General features: G+C 29.0%; 1 long non-coding RNA gene across 3 annotated transcripts; it reads right to left on the bottom strand.

Moving 5' to 3' along the window:
- Window positions 1–4726: 4726 nt before the first annotated feature.
- LOC147816785 (uncharacterized) lies at window positions 4727–15223 on the bottom strand. Of its 3 annotated transcripts, none has more exons than XR_015429137.1 (6): window positions 15134–15223; window positions 12101–12231; window positions 11951–11990; window positions 8970–9176; window positions 8829–8883; window positions 4727–4967 (listed from the first exon to the last, which is right to left on the bottom strand). It is a non-coding gene; the product is annotated as an uncharacterized LOC147816785 (long non-coding RNA). The 3 variants fall into 3 exon arrangements; XR_015429139.1 differs by having other exon boundaries at window positions 9096–9176; XR_015429138.1 differs by lacking the exons at window positions 11951–11990; window positions 12101–12231; window positions 15134–15223 and having other exon boundaries at window positions 8970–9412.
- Between the last annotated feature and the right edge of the window lie 1789 nt (window positions 15224–17012).

Raw genomic sequence — 17012 nt, 5'->3', positions numbered from 1 at the left:
TTATTTACATTTTGTAAGAAAACTAAATAATAATATCATAAATAAATTTTCATCACTATTAAATTTTTTTTACGTAAACACAACTTATTTACAGCGTTGTATTGAATAGTTAAAAGTTTCATGTTATCAAAAATTTATAGTTTGAACCCAATCCAGAAGACAAGGGAACTCTTGTATCAAGTATTGGGAGAAATTTGCAAATCCTCCACAAAGGCAAATTTCTCCCAATACTTGATCCAAGAGTTCCCTTGTCTTCTGGATTGGGTTCAAAATGACAAGGCTAAGTAGTTGAACATTAGTAGTCGTAAACCCAAAAATTGGGTTGACTGTTCAACGAAGGTTATATATAACTGAGGATATTTTACACAGCACTGTGATCGGTGAAAGACGGATGCGGAATTTTTATTAACCAGTCATCGTTGGAATTCGAACCCGGTTCATCTCATACGAACTCTCTATCCCCCGAGCCATCACGGCTCAAGGTAAATGTTTCATAAAGTCACTTAGCTTCTTGAAGCTGCGTATATACTTTAGCTGTCAATCCAGCTAAACAGGGGTTCAAATTCCATCGTTGACACCACATAATTTACTCCATTCCTTCAGCACGTGAGAAGATTCTACAGTCTTGCACTCCTCATATACATGATTAGGCAAAATAATTGTGTAATGAAATTCATACTTACAGTAACTACATTATCATTTTCACAGAACCGGAGCTCATACATAGCCCCATTGCACTTTCTGTTCATATATATATATAGATAGATAATAGCCTATTTTTAGACTTTTAAATTTTTCAGGCTTAACATTAATTTTTGTGTTTTTAATAAATGTTCTTTTATTTGTTGTAATACAGATAATTTGAGTCCGGTAAAAATATTTAATTTAATTTTATTTTAAATTGTGCAATTTAGCGTTTATAAAAAGGATCCTAACTGATATAATTATGTGTAAAAACAAATTTACTAATTTTCAATGACAATTTTACTAATTTTAAATAAATAAACAATTATCATTTATGTTTAATGTGCATTGAATTTAATATCATAAAAATTAGTTAGCTTTAAAAGGAAAGAAAAGGTTGGTTTATTTGAGCTGCTTGTTTTTTTCTAAAATAACTTTTTTTTTTCTAATTTAACTTTCTACTCTAGAATCAGATCATTGGCAGCACCGTTTTTAGTGCACTCTGACATGAGGTTGTATCGTCAAAAAGACCTCTTAAGTTAGAGCTTCGCACAAATATTTTGAATACATTTTAATATACTTAATTTGCTTTGTTAAATTTTTTGTTTTTATATTTTTTCGCGTTTCCTTGTTTGAACTTTCTCGCATTTGATGCAGATGTTTGTCAGGTCACTGGTTGAGGTTTTAATGGTCTCTCCTAGAAGGTTTTTTTTCATCACAAAATCTATGAAAAAAAGTCAGTGCCTCCCAAAAAGTGGTCGTAAAAAAAAGACCATCATTCTCTGAACATCATGTAAGTCTTTTTCTCCACCACTCAATTTGGTTTATTGAAAACCACCAGTCTTTAGGAAAAAAATCTCTTTTTTTTTATAACATATATATTGCAACTATTCACATAAAGTGTTGGTCAAAATCAAATGTTAAAACAGAAGTTTAAATATTTAAGAAAAATGTTCGAAAAATCTGTGATTGTCATGAAATTGTGGAGCCCTAACCCTTATCACCCCCTTGGCATACAATGGGCTGTTGAAAGAATGCTTTGCTTTATTGCTTGAGCTATAATGCAGTGAAAAACAATGCTTGATACTACTTTTCCAATAAATCTCTTTGCATTATTTTTAGTTTTATTCTTTATTTATTTTCTTTCTTACCTTCAATTTTAGAGTAATATTCGGAAAAGGAAAAAAAGATAGCAGTAACTTGTAATGTAAAGCCAAACTAAAAATATTTTATTTAAACTGTTAGCAAATGTTGATACATGCCTGTACATCATATTTACTACAAAATATTTGAATTAAAAATAGTTAATTTTAACATGTTCTAAAATGTTTTTTTTTTAAAAAATTCTACACTATGTGGTGCAGCAGCCTATGAAGGGTAAAAGCCTACTGTGCACATCCAAGTTTTTGTGACTCTAGGCTCTGGAGTGCCAGAGCAAATGTTGGGTGGTCAACCAAATGTGGAAATCCCCAATGTTTGGCACTTATTCAGGGTCCCCACTCAATTTCAGAAGGAAAAAAAATTCCATGACTTTGCTAGAAAAAGTTCAGTGAAAATCCAGATCATATTTTATCTATACCATGCAATTTTTCATCAGAAATGATTTTACTTTTTATTTGTAGTGTCAAATACTAGATTTTGTGAGCAAAACAATATCATGGAAAGAGGAATAAAAAATGCAAGTTTGGCTAAAATGTGAAATTTTTGCAACAAATAACTGTAATAGATATCAGAATTATTTGTCTCAAAAGATTACATAAAAAGTGTGGTTTACCAGAAACAAATCTGTTACCTGATCTACAGTTGAAAACTTTTTAAGAGAAAAATAAAGATATGAGTAAAAACTTATTATTTTGATAACATATTCCTATCTTTTGATTTTTTTTCTTCTAATTTTTGAACATAATTAATCCTATCTTGCAACAGGCTTCCCACTCAATTTCTGAAAAAAAAAATGTCCTAACTTTTCCATGTATATCAGGTAAATTTCAATAGAAATCCAAACCATATTTTATCATACCATGAAATTTTTCATCAGAAAACCAGCATTCTTGTCAAATTTCTTGTAATGTGAGCAAAAAAACATATAATATAATGAGAATGGAAACATAAAAAAGTTTCACTAGAAAAAGAATTCCACTTCTAAGGTAGATATATATTCAACTTTTAATATAGACATACTTTATAAAATAATTCTACTAGATGCTAGAATTAACTCGAATCTCGATAACTGTTACTGACAATTCGAAGACTGATCATTTACCAGGTTTGTTGAAGGATTTTTCTAGACAATTCAACTTTCCTTGACAATTACCTGATTTTTAGAGTCAAAATAAAATTCCCTGAAAATTTTAGGTTTTCTGTGTTCTCTCTGCCATTTTATTGATCCACTGAATGGATGTGTCAACTTTGCCTGGTCCGAAGCTCTGGATCTGTGCACGAGATTGCACCACCGGGACTCTCTCCAGTTAAAACAAAGGCAAATTGTATAACAGGTAGAAAAATTAAATAGAGATTAATTTTTTAAATACAGGGTACCTGCTACATTTTAGATTTTCAAATCCATGACTTTCCCTGAACAATTCTAAGAATTTTTCATTACTTACAATTTTAGTTACTTATGGTTAAGAATTATGAAATTATGTCACGAGGCGGTGCTCAAATCAATATTATTCAGTTGCCATTCAACTCTGAAGCTGCCACTTCACAATGACCTTGTCAATTTTATATCTTTAAACTTGTAAATAAATTATTATGTGTGTTACAGTCCACTGGTTAATAGATCGATACATCACAAACACTTACAATTGAAGTTACAATTTTCTCCGACAAAAACACAACCGTAAATTAAAAAAGCATTGTAATAACAATAATTGAAATGATAGATATAACTGAAACTGTTATACTCTGCATCTTCATATTAATTGATTTTAAACTTAAAAAACAAAGTAAAGAAAGAGTTGCAGCAATGAAGTGGCTAAAAAAAATATGAAAGCAAATAACTAAATACAGTCAGATATATGTTATTTAAAGCTGTTTTATTTCTTCTTAAAAGTGTAATATAAAAAGCTTAAACTAGAATTTTAAATTAATAATAAAAAAAAAAAAAATTTGAAATCACGAAAGTTTAAAAGCTAATTTGCTCTAGAAATTACGTTCTTTCTTTCATTTTTAGAAAGAAACCATATTTTAATAAAATATGACTGGGAGAGCGGATTTTGTTACAAATTCAGATATTTACACTGTGAAAATTCCATTTTAAAAATTAGATTTTTCGGCAGTCTAAATCCATGACGTATCATGTTTTTTTTAAAAAGAAATAGTTAAAATCATGACAAAATTTGTTTAATACCGAAATCTATGACTTTCTATGATTTTTCAAGACATTCCAGGAGCGTGGTAGAGATTTTTTTCCCTTGAGGCACAGTAAAGGGAAATGCAATTTTTTTATTATACAATACTATTACAAGCTTTCAAGTTTTAGTAATATTCCCTTATAATAGTTTAGTTAGTGCATATAATAGATTGTTAAAACTATTATAAGCTCTCAAGTTTAGTATTAGTCAAGTTCAGATTATCAGTGTTTATAGTAATATTTATCTGTATCAACAAGCATTTATAATTTATAAATGTATTCTTAAAAATTCACCGTTGTTTTACTTAATAAACAAATATTTAAAGCAAATATGAAACAATATTTATTTCTTTATTAACAGAAAATATTTCATGTTAGAAGTATTTTGATTATTTATAGTATTATGAGCTTTAAGACAATTTTGGAAGAAAATTTCAAGTATTACTGTCAAAAACCAGTTTAAGAAATCCAAAAAACTCAACCTCCAAGGTATAAAAACCTTTTTATAAAACCCAGACACAAATTATCACTTTTGTATTTTTTTTTACAATAAAAGGGATGAAAATACTGCATTTTTTTACTCGAAAAATCAATTAAAACACTGCATAACACTCATACAAGCAAACTTCAATTAGAAGCAATTAAAAAAAACAATCTCTTGTTTGCAACTAAATTGAGACCAAGTCATTAATAGAAAGTGACTTTAATTCAAGTAAAAAAGAAATCAAAAATTCAATAAATATCTTCATTATATAAATATTTCACAACAAATAATCTCTGTGTTCAAAAGTCGTATTCTTCTATAACAATCTCTTCATCAGGCAATATCTTGACATTTTCATCTGACATGTTAGTATCATCAATTGGGTCGCTCTCTTCCTCTCCAAAACAAAAGTGGTCTTTTTCATCTAACGTCTTTCCCACTTGGCTATTAATATATGAAATTTTACAACAATAAAAGTAAGTATTCATTAAATCAATAGTAATGAAAACGATTATCAATAATGGTGAAAATAAAGATTAAAAGATAGAGAAATGATTTTTTTTTCCTTTTTGAAAGATATAGAATAACTTTCAATTTAGAAAAAGAAAACATCCTTAAACTTATGTTTGTTTCTCATTAAATTAAGAAAACTGAATTGAGAGAATACTACTAAGTATAAAGAAGTCATAAGTAAAATAAAATTTTCAGATAATTCTATATACCTTGCACTTTCGCATTGCTTCAATTTTATATTACAAAATTATTTGCAGTAAGAGTAGGGGTTATTTCCTGAGCATATTTGAAGATTTTCTTAAAGTTAACAGATTTTTTTTCTAACATTAAAATCAGCAAACACAAAACTATGATGAAAATTTTAATTACTTTTCTTTAATTCATTTAAAGATTTTAAATTAAACGAAATTTAAAAATTTAAGAATTTTCTATTTATTTATTTACGGAATTTCTGAAATTTACATAAAATACGACTTTTTATCTAATATACATTTTTTGCTTGATACATGTGCCTAATTTTGGGAAAATGAAGATATAGAAATTTTAAATATAAGAACATGAAGATTGTGCTGCAGATTGACTCAGTAAATTCTGCTGTAAGGTATATAAGTTGCACTGCAATGCCATAATCAAAAATACAAAAGTAATAATCAATCAGACTTTTTAAATGAAGGAGTACATTGCATAAAACAGATTTCATAAAACAGTTTGCAAGAAAATATTTAAAATTAATTTAAAATGGTTCCTAAAAACAAAATGCAACTTTCTAAACTAGCTAACATGCGGTGAATGAAATTATCACTAAGTTACAAAAGTTAAATTAAAAATAATGTAACTCTAGTGAAAAATATCAGAAAGTCTTTTTTTGAGTAGGGGTGTACGTTGAAATGATAATAATATTTGTTTTCTTGGAAAGGTGTGTCGTTCATGAAAGAGCAAAATCATTGATCTGTCAGGGTTTTTTTAAGAGGTACCTATTTTGTGAAAATTTAGAGATAATTAGTGCAAATAAAAAATTATATTTAAAAAATCAACACAAAAATATGGTAAAGGAAGAAGATATTTTCGAAAATTGTCACTACAAATAAAAATCATTTATGACTTATTTCTATATATTTTTCCCTATATATTCAAAAACAATTTTGGTATTGTAAAATTTTGGGCTAAAAATTTTATCTAAATTACAAAAAGCATAAATCTGTAAAAAATTATTGTCCATAGTAAAATTCCAACTTGAACTTAATAAAAACATGCATTTAACAGCACTAATACTAAAAGTTATTCTAATTATGAGAACATTTTCCTCTGGGTCATACAGAAAAAAGTTTCACAGAGAAAAAAATATTAGAAATGTCAGTTAAAAAAAATTTACAATAGTGTTTATGATAACGTTCAAATTTCGACTTCTTGTAAAGCTTACAGAGGGAGAGCCTCACGTTTTATTTTAAAAAACTCAGCGGGAAAAAAATTCGCTTTGATATGGTGTAAACGACCGATTAGGTTTCCCACATTGACTGAACATGTGCTACCGTTTTGTAAAAGACAGCTGGCAGGAAAGCTCTTCTTTTCCATAGATTGCAACAAGAACACAGATTTGCATTAGAACTTGCTTTTTCATTTGTGAAACTGCCGTTTTTCCTAAAGTTGAATTCGTGAAGGTACAGCTAAATGGTAGAAAATTTACCCTGGACAGACCCTTGAGCTCAGTATTTATTTAATATCCATAAAAACAATACAGTATAACCCTACAACAACACAGAATTCAAAACAAGTTAGCGTTCCAAAATCGTGCAATTCTAAGATGTATTTATTACTTAATTCTATATATTTAAAGAATAATTAATACATTTAGGTATATATTTATAAAATATTTATGAAATATCCATAAAAACAATACAGTATAACCCTGCAACAGCACAGAATTCAATACAAGTTAGCGTTCCAAAATCGTGCAATTCTAAGATGTATTTATTACTTAATTCAACATATTTAAAGAATAATTAATACATTTAGGTATATATTTATAAAATAAAAATAAAAAATACCTTGGCAAATATACTAAATTAAAAAATATATGACACTAAAATTTTATACTTTTATTGTAAAATATATAAAATTGTATCTATTATTTGAAATCAAAGTTCTAATTTTTGGTTAAATTAGAACTAATCCATATTGCCTTTATAGACAACTGCATTTAAATCCTTAAAAATATTTTCTCACAGCGCTTCTGTTTTGAGATTAAGCTCTTTTGTTCTCCTATACGGTTTATTTTTATGTTTGTACGGTTACCTATGGTTATGTGCGGTTACTTTCTTATGTTTGTATTGTTTAAAAAATGATTCCAAGGAGTAAAAAGTAAAGATTAGTTAAATAGCTGCAAAAAACAAAAAAAATTTAAAAACTATAATTTTTATTTCTCAATCATAAAACCCTTATTTTCTTGAAGAAATCTTAAAATAGTTTTTAATTTTGGAGAAATTGTAATGGTTAGCACATTTGAAAACAGCAGAGGAATATGAGTGTGATGCTATTTTCAACATTTGTTTTGATGCCAATTGATGGTAAATTCAGAAGGAGTAGGTGTGAACAAATTGCGTAAATATTTTCATAAATAAGCAGACATTCAATTTCAATATGAAGATGAAAGAAAAGCCATGATCTCCAAATAATCTGCTGTTGAAAAATTTAGTGTTAAGAGTTACGATTCTGAGAAGAAAAAGAATGGAAGTCTTCTTCTCTAACTAAAGATAGTATTATCTCAATATGTTTATCTTTAGCGCAACTTTATATTTCATTTTACAACCGCATTGAACAGTCAAGCCAATTTCAGGTTTACAACCATCAATGCTTAACTATGTTTCCTTGTAAATTTTGAACCCAACCCGGAAGACAAGAAAACTCCTGGATCAAACATTGGGATTAACCAACCCTTGTAACGTTGCACACAATTTTTGCACAAAACTTTATTTATAATCCTAAATTGAGGTACAGTGTTTCAGAAGATATAATTTTCAATATTTATAAAACATTTTCTTGAGAGTGTAAAGACAAATGTATCTAGTCCATCTAATTGAAATAAAAAAAACAACACAAAATTCTTCAAAAAAGACAATCTTTTACAAGGTCTAACATCAAAGCAAATGTACTACATTAGAGAATAAAAAGAAAGATAGTATGCATACAAGTACAAAGTAATATCAATTGTATGTGGTCACCTTTAAGACAAGTTGGAATATTTTCAGATTTAAAAATATTTAACACATATTTTTTCAAAATATAATTTACAATTTTATAAAAAAATATAATTGATAATTTTAAAACTAAAATCAATAACAATAAAAACCAAATTGAAGAGAATTCAATTTTTTGAAAGAATCAGGGGTGATTTTGAGCCGAAGTCAAAAAACCCTGAAAATTTCTTGAGTAAAATCATTAATGACGTGTTTCACAAAATAAATGTCTTTATAAATTTAAATCATTGATATTTCCACAACATGAAATTCTAAATAAATTATATACAACATAATTTAAATTAATAATTTTGTAAAGAGATGCCAAGAATAAATTCTAGTTCCTAATATTTCTAAATAAATTATACAACAATTTTTATGCATAAATGTGATCAATGATTTCTTGAAACTTCTGGGACTTGGAATTTATGAAATTTTTGGATTGCGGTAAGCAGAATCATCTCTGAAGAATATTGGACTTAATACAGCTTAATTAGTAGATTGCATCACTACAAGGTTTTAAAAATTAAAAAATTAACATAAAATGATAATTAATTACCTAAAAAACTTTTTTATTTTCATATCTCCTAATTCTTTTGTTAGTGTTACATGAGCTAAAATAATAAAAAAAAAATTGAAAGAAATATTTTAATCTATTTATTATGTTTTTTTTCCAAATAGAATATTAAATTGTTAATACCAGGATTTAAATCTCTTTTTTGAAATTTTGAAAGATAAGGAACTAAGTCAACTTGTAGCTGTCTCATACTAAGAGAAGAGCCTGAAAAGAATAGGCAATGCACTTAATTCATAAGTTGATTAATACCAGGATTTAAATCCCTTTTTTGCAATTTTGAAAGATAAGGAACTAAGTCAACTTGTAGCTGTCTCATACTAAGAGAAGAGCCTGAAAAGAATAGGCAATGCACTTAATTCATAAACTATAAAAAAAATCCAAGTTGAACAATAAAATGTAAATTAAAAAGTTACCAACATTTCATAACCATAAATACCCATAGCTGCCAACATGGATAGGAATAAATCCAGTAGATTTCAAGAAAAAATAAAAATTTTATAACTGTTCCATAATTTTTTAACCGTTTTGGGAAGTTTGGGATTTTTATAGTCATCACAATACAAAAACTTTATTACACTAATAAAGTTTATAACACTATAAAACTTCATTATACTAATAAATAGTCTGCAATATTTTCCATTTATGATTAATATTAAATGAATTTGAAATGCTTCTTTTTATTATTTTTAACTTTTATTTTAAAAAGACAAGTAAATCATTATTGATGATTAAAAGATTTTACTATTTAAGTACAGAATAAAACAAACTTAAATTTTCAGAAAAAAGAAAAGCTTTAAACTAATTACAATAAGTGAGGCTCGTTCCCTTATGCACTAGCTATACTTATTTAAGTATTCAAGCAAGTGATAAATTGTGTAAAAATTTTATTCCGATTAAGGATATTTTTCAAAAACTTAATCAATTATAGGGAATTTTCTAAAATGTATGAAAACCAGGAGAACAGGGTGCGTAGCCAAATCTTTGAATCAAAAATAAGCACTTTTTAAAAACTTTTCAAGCACTTTACAAAAATTTTCAAGCACTCAAAAAATTCATATTCTATCAATGATATAATTGAAAAACAAAAACTTTTTATTAACAGTTTTAGCGTTAAAAAAAAACAAAAAGGAAACGGGCGTAAATCAAAACAATCAGTACCTTCCCGCATCACCGAGTGAATTCATTTTGACCCTGAACTCAGAATAAAAGTACCCTTACCCCCTACGTCAAAAAAAGTGTTAGAAGTAAAATAAAATAAACAAGAACAAAAATAAATTAAATTAAAAAGAAAAACATTTCATAAGGATTTGATATTCTCTATCCGAATTGGAGCACTCGGGTTTCGGTTTCAAGTGTGCGCATGCGCAAGTCATAACATGGGTACGACATGAAGTCCGCGTCAATGATTACGTAGCAAACTCCCCATTTTTCGTGAAATGCATGGGATCCACCAGATATCACTGAAGGAAAGAAAAAAATTATTCGGAAAAAAAGCACTTTTTAAAAACGCCAGCTGAAAAAAGCACCTTTAAAAGCTTTTAAAAACGAAATCCCCCAAAAAGCACCTTTAAGTACTTTTTACAAACGCTACGCACCCTGGAGAATTTTTATTATACCAGTAGACCTGGGGAAAAATGGCAAAATCCAGTAGTCGACTGGTCGACTGGTAAATCCAGGAGAGTTGGCAGCTATGAATACCCATTTTAAAAACATCATCATTATCAATGGCTCGACAGCCCAGGGTGGGCCTTGGCCTTCTCAAGAAGTTTAAGCGAAGTTCAAGTGAGTTTAAACTTCTGAAAAAGTTTAAAAACATACAAATGCAAATTTTGAATATTTTAGGTGGATCTAAGAATCTAGTTAAAAATTTCCAAAGTCTAAAAAAGTTAAAGCTTTCTAGGAAGATCAATGCTTCCTAATAATGAAAAAAAAAACCTAGAAATATTTTCTCTGAGAATTGTAATCTATAGTAACTGTTAGGTCATTTTAAAAGATTTTGAGCAGAATGAAACTTTTTGGAAAATTATGTTATTTATGCCCATGCAAATTTTATATCAACTATAATGCATGGAAGAATTAGTGGCTTTTGGATTTGGCTTTGGTTCCTCTTTGAATTGTGGCATTGTAACGTAATGTCTCTTTTATTATTAGAAAAAAATAAAACTATAATTTCCTTCCAAGAAAAAAAAACTATTTTGAGAGAATTTAATGAATATTTACAGTTATATTGTTTTCAAAACTCACAACATAACAGTTTAGACAGCAATGAAGCATTGACTATATTATTATTGCAGGAAGTGTTGCCAAATCTTCCAACAATAAATAAGCACCTTTTAAGTACTTTTTAAGAGTTCAAAATATATTTTTAATCACTATATACATTAACAAAATGCAAAATAATTTTCAAATTTTACATGATCATGATAAAATAACCAGTTTCTGACAACGAACTCTTTTCTTGATTATATTAGCTTTTATAAAAAGATCAAGAGTTTTTCCAGTCTGATATCAGGTGGTGGAGAATGAAGTCTAAAATTGAGAATATCTAGCAAAATGCAGCAGAGTTGCACATGAGAGAGCAAGAATGTCAGTGAGCCCAGCTCAGAAGACTTACATGCAGACCCGCAAGTATTTCATCAAACAAGTAAAATGATTGGCACTTTCATACGCTACGGATTGAGGGTATATCGAAATGGATTGTGGTTTAATGAATTGTGAAAACGTTGAATAGAATAATGTGAAAAACACGCTTTTGCATAATATGCGTCAAAAATCGACAAAGTAAAGAAAAAAAATCTAATTTTTGAAAAGGGAAAATTAAGCAGTCTTTAAAAACACTGAATAAAAAAGCATCTTAAGGGCCTTTAAAAAAAGAAAATCGAAGATAAGCACCTTTAAGCACTTTTTAAAAACTCTATGCACCATGTATTAAAACATAGATAAAAAAATTAATTTTACAAAACTGCAATTAATCTTCAACTACTCACATAAGTACAGTGAAGTTTAGATATTTTTACTAAGTGGTAATGCTGGAAGCAAGCTTATAATTTTGCTTTAAAAAAATAAAAAATAGGAACAAAGTAACTATTAAAATAAAGTCTTACCACTAAAAGCATACTTAAGAGATTTTTGCAACCGCCTTTGCTGTAAGATTAAAAAAGAAATAATAAATAAATAAAATTTTAAAAAAATGAAAGCAGATATAAAGTTACAAAACAATAATTTTGGCTCAATCAAAGAATCTTCATATATACCTTAGATAAATTTTCGTAAAATTGAGGTTAGTGCAGTGCTCTCCACCTCCTATTATTCACAGAGGACAAATTGAACATCAGACCTCTAGACGCCAAAGACACCATATAATCATTCATTGTGTCACACGACTCTGAAACAAATATATATATATATATATAATTTTTCCCTAGAATAATGGTAGAGACAATTTCAGTTTTTGACTTTTTTTTAAATTTCTCAAGGTTTTTAGTTCATGAGATTTTTTTTTATACTTAGCTATAAAGCTTAAAACTTTCAGAAGTTTGAGAAACCAACAATAAATTACAAAAAAAAAGGATTTTTTAACACCCTATGCCAGAAAGCCAATCAAGAATCTTGTAACTTGTATAGATTATTTTGGTTGTTATTTGCAATAACAGCATAAAATTTCATAAACCTAACTAAATATTTATGGAGTTAAAGACATTTAAAAAAAAAATGAATTCCTTTGTCTTATGTTTTTTTTAATTTTTATTTTTTATTTATTTTTTATTTTTTATAACTTCAATATCTAATATAATTAAACAAAATTGTTAGAGAAATTTAAAATTATTTACAAAAATATGGATTTAAAATTTGAAAAGAAAAATCAATAAAAACTACTTAAGATATGAGTATTTAAAGTAGTTCGCTTATATTGCGCACACACAGAAAATTAAAAAAAAATTCATATTTCTGTAACGCCCCGGGGCCCCGACGGTCAAGGGGGCCCCATATGAAGAGACCACATTATGTTTTTTCAAAATACAGTACTCTAATTATATATATGTAGGAAAGAAATTGTGTTAAGATAGAGTTGCTGAAAATTTTCTTTTTTGTAATTACGTACCTACTGTAACATAAAGGGAAGGGTAAAAAACGGTATAACACCTTTCGCGAATTATTTCCCTTTCTCATAAGAACAAACACGCTTTGCAGAGAAGGGGAAAGGCCACAGCTGCATGTAGTTGATTGTTAACACTTTCTGTACATTGCACTTCTGTTTGCATTGTTTCCTCTACTATCTAGCGTCAGACCCAGTGGCGTGCCAACCAGGGGGAGGCAGAGGGCCCCTCTAAAATTTAAGTGATGGGGCAAACGATGCGTTTCGCCCCTCCTGAAATTTAGACACTCACAAAAATAAAGTAAAATCGGTAATTTAAAATTAAAAATTTTCAATTTTGAAGCTATTTTTGAAATAAGAAAACTTTATATTCCACTAACATTTATGTGCTTTGCCTCTTCTGATATTTAGTTATTCGCCAAGACGAAGTCCATTAAAATAGGTAATTTTAGAGAAGAAGAAAAAAAAGCTATTCTTTCTCAGCTTTGAAGTTATACATCAAGTAGGAAACTTTATTTTGTTATGGGCGATTAATATGTTTTTTGACTTTTGGCAAAGTAAAGTGAAAGCGGAAAAAATATTTTAATTACAATTTTCACTCTATTTTCTTCCGAAATAGTAATGAGGGGGCGAACATAGTGTTTCACCCCTTTTGAAATGTCAAAGTGCTAAAAAATAATAGAAATTGGTAACTAAAAAAAATTTCATCTTTGAATATATTTTCCAAATAGAAAACTTTATTCTCTTCTGAAATAAAAGTGAAGGGGGTGGGGGATTTGCATCTCATCTTCTGAAATTTAGACATTAACATTAATAGAATAAAATCAAGTAAAGTAGGAAATTTTAGAAGAAGAAAATTGTTTTGTTTTATAACTTCGACGATATTTTCCTAATAGAAAACTTAATTTTCCTCTTAAATTATAGTAAGGGGATAGGAAACTTTATTTTCTTCTGAGATAAAGTAAGGGGGGCTAAAATGTGTTTTGTATCTTCTGAAATTTAGACATTTGAAATAATAAAGTCTAGTAATTTTTTTCTTTAAAAAAAAGAAAGAAAGAAACTTTGAATCTATTTTCCAAAAAGAAAATTTTATTTTCCCCTTAAATTAAAGTGAGGGGGTAAAGAATATACTTCGCCCCTTCTGAAATTCAGACATTCGCAGGAATAAAATCAAGTAAAATTTATATTTAACTCTTATTTTCGACTTTAAAGCTATTTTCCAAATCGAAAACTTTATTTTCCTCTGAAATTTAATTGAAATGGAAGATAATGTGCGCCACCCCTTCTGAAAATTTGACATTCGCTACAATAAAGTAAAGTAGAATTGAGAATTTTAGAAAAAGAAACTACTTTTTTTCCAATTTGCTAGCTGTTTTCCAAATTGAAGTAGAAATTGGTATTTTATGATTAGCATTATATTTAGAGGAAAAGGAGGCTACTGTGGACATGGGGGACAGGAGAAGGCAGCATGAATATTTCCCCCCTAGTCATATTTTCTCAGTGAGATGTCGTAAATTGGTAACATTTACGTACAGTGAACCAAAAAAGTACCACCCCTGAATAACTTTTGATTTAATGATCGGATCTTCACGTTCTAGGACTCCATCTTAATAATTCGAGGGTGTGACATCAAATATGCAAATTAATTAGTGCACGATATTTTATTTTAAGTTACGCAATCAGACGCAAAAACATACTTTCTCTGAATAAGCATAACTTTTGTTCAACAGATTCGATTTTCTAATCCCCGTAATATAGGAGGTAGCTGTAATCTGGGGAATATGGTCCCAATAGTTGGGTCGGGTGAGCTATCCAAAGTTTGAACCCCCAAATGTTAATTTTATTTTTTTGTATTTCACTACAGATCGAGAGCTTTTTAAGGGAATTGAAAAACTTTTGCACACGGTTATAAAATTCTGTTATCTAAAGATAATTCCTCGCAAGAAATAACTTCTTAGTAAATATTTATTATTTTTTATTTAATGTTTTCATATAAAAGCAGTGTTTTCAGCAGCTTTTAGTGTTTTCATGTAAAAGCAAATTACATAATAAATATTGAAAACTTTATTGCTCTGTTTAATACTGGATAGTACTAGTTTGAAACTTCGATTTTGTTATTATGGAATCGAAACAAAAAAAAAATATCTATATTATGAATTTTTTAAGCGATTATTAAAAATAGCTAACTTACTGATTGGGACCAACTTCTTTAACATCTTTCTTTTTCTAGTTGCAGGGAAGCAAGATTTTCAACGAAAGAGCCAAACACACATAATTTTTTTTATTGCTTTCATTGTAAATATTGCAAACAAAATAAATAAATTATTTTTTGCATGGCATCTTTCTCCTTTTATTTATTTTTTTCTAAACGAAGTTTTAACTAGTAGTAAACTCCAGTTGTTATTGTTTGCATCATGGCAAAATAAAGATCATCTTTAGTCCTACAGTTAAAAACTTTGGTATTTGTTTCGATTTGTAACTTAGTTGGTAATTTTGCAGTATAAATTTATGCACTTTTTACGCAAAATGGGATTTTTCAAAGGCTTCGTCATCATATGAAATTACGCTTTTTTATCAAATAATATGCTATTTTTATAACTGCCGTGAGTTTGTAACAGTTACTAATGACTGCCAGGACAAGTTTAGAATGTTCTAAATCAAAATTCTAAACTTCCTAAGGCTTTAGCAAAACGTCAATACAGAGAAAAGCTGCAGTTTTGCCAAAATGTAATGCGTTTGTGGTTTAATTTCTTTTTTAATATTTAAAAACTTCCCCCAATGCTGTATTATCTGGGGTCATAAAATTTTTAAAAAAACTGCGAATAAGGCAGTGATTTTGATAATTTTCATGTCTATCAAATTGGCGATTTTTAAGTAAGTTTAATAATTTTCAAAATATTTAAACTATTCGTTCGTTCTAAGGCCCAGATAATTCTTCACAGCTTGATGATATACATATTATATCCGTTTGAACAGCTGACCCAATATTGGATTTTCGAATACTAAAGTTCAACTCCGTAGCCTTGTAATTTTGAACCAATACAGAAGACAAGGAAGCTCCTGGATCAGTACCCCTAGAGGTTTTGATTTGTTGTGGGAACATGGAGGACTTTGCGACTCGACAGATTTAACGTGCATCAGTCTCCATTTACTACTCGGGGAGTCTTTGGCCAGCCTGGGATCGAACCCACGAATTCACGGACATGGGCCCAGTGCCCTACCAACCAGGCAATCCCGGCCCTAAAATGATCTTTATATATAGTTTAAAATCATCGTTTTGCTTCAAGTATAAGGCACATAAACTGTAGTTTTTTTTATTTTCATAGCATAACTTTTTCTGCTGAAGCACAAATTTATTAACTTTCTGCCACTCATCACAATTGAAACGAGTAAATATCGACACGAAATTCACAAATTTACAGGTTTGAGAGAGGGCCTCTCTGATTGAGTGGTCTCGCCATTTCGGTCAGCGTGGACGTGGCGGGTTCGAATTCCGTCATAAACCTGGATGATATCCGTTTGATATCAATCCTGTATCTTTATGATATCTTTCTCTTACTTGTACTATCTGTTCTTCAAGTTGACATGCTCTTATAAGTCGTACTTTGTGATGAGCATACAAGCCTGGATATGCATTCAAATAAATAAATAAATACAGACCTATGTGCTTAAATCAAAAGAAAGAACAGGGCACAACAAGCTACTAATTAAAATTGTATAGTAAGAATGAAAGATACATTCTGGATTAAAGTGGGAACCCAACCCACGACCTTTACGTTTTAGAATGTTTAGCGGATTGACAATACTCAGTGGCCATGAAGACCTCAACCATTTGTTCATAGTACATGCATATTATTTATTTGGTTTATTGGATTTACATACATTTGCAGGCATGTGTGCTCAATTTAGACTTATAAACCTTTGTCAAATAAAAGGACAGCAAAAAGATACATCCAGTGTAACAGCGGGATTCGAACCCGCTCCCTCCGCGCTTTGCATAGCTTTTGGCGAGTGATACCGCTCTGCAAGGGAGGCCCCAGTTCATACATAATCAGGGTTATGAGCTTATA

The sequence above is a fragment of the Parasteatoda tepidariorum genome, chromosome 1 (assembly GCF_982258835.1).
Source record: "Parasteatoda tepidariorum strain Cologne lab strain chromosome 1, Ptep-v5.0, whole genome shotgun sequence".
NCBI lineage: Eukaryota > Metazoa > Arthropoda > Arachnida > Araneae > Theridiidae > Parasteatoda > Parasteatoda tepidariorum.
This window is presented reverse-complemented; position numbering and strand designations above follow the sequence as displayed.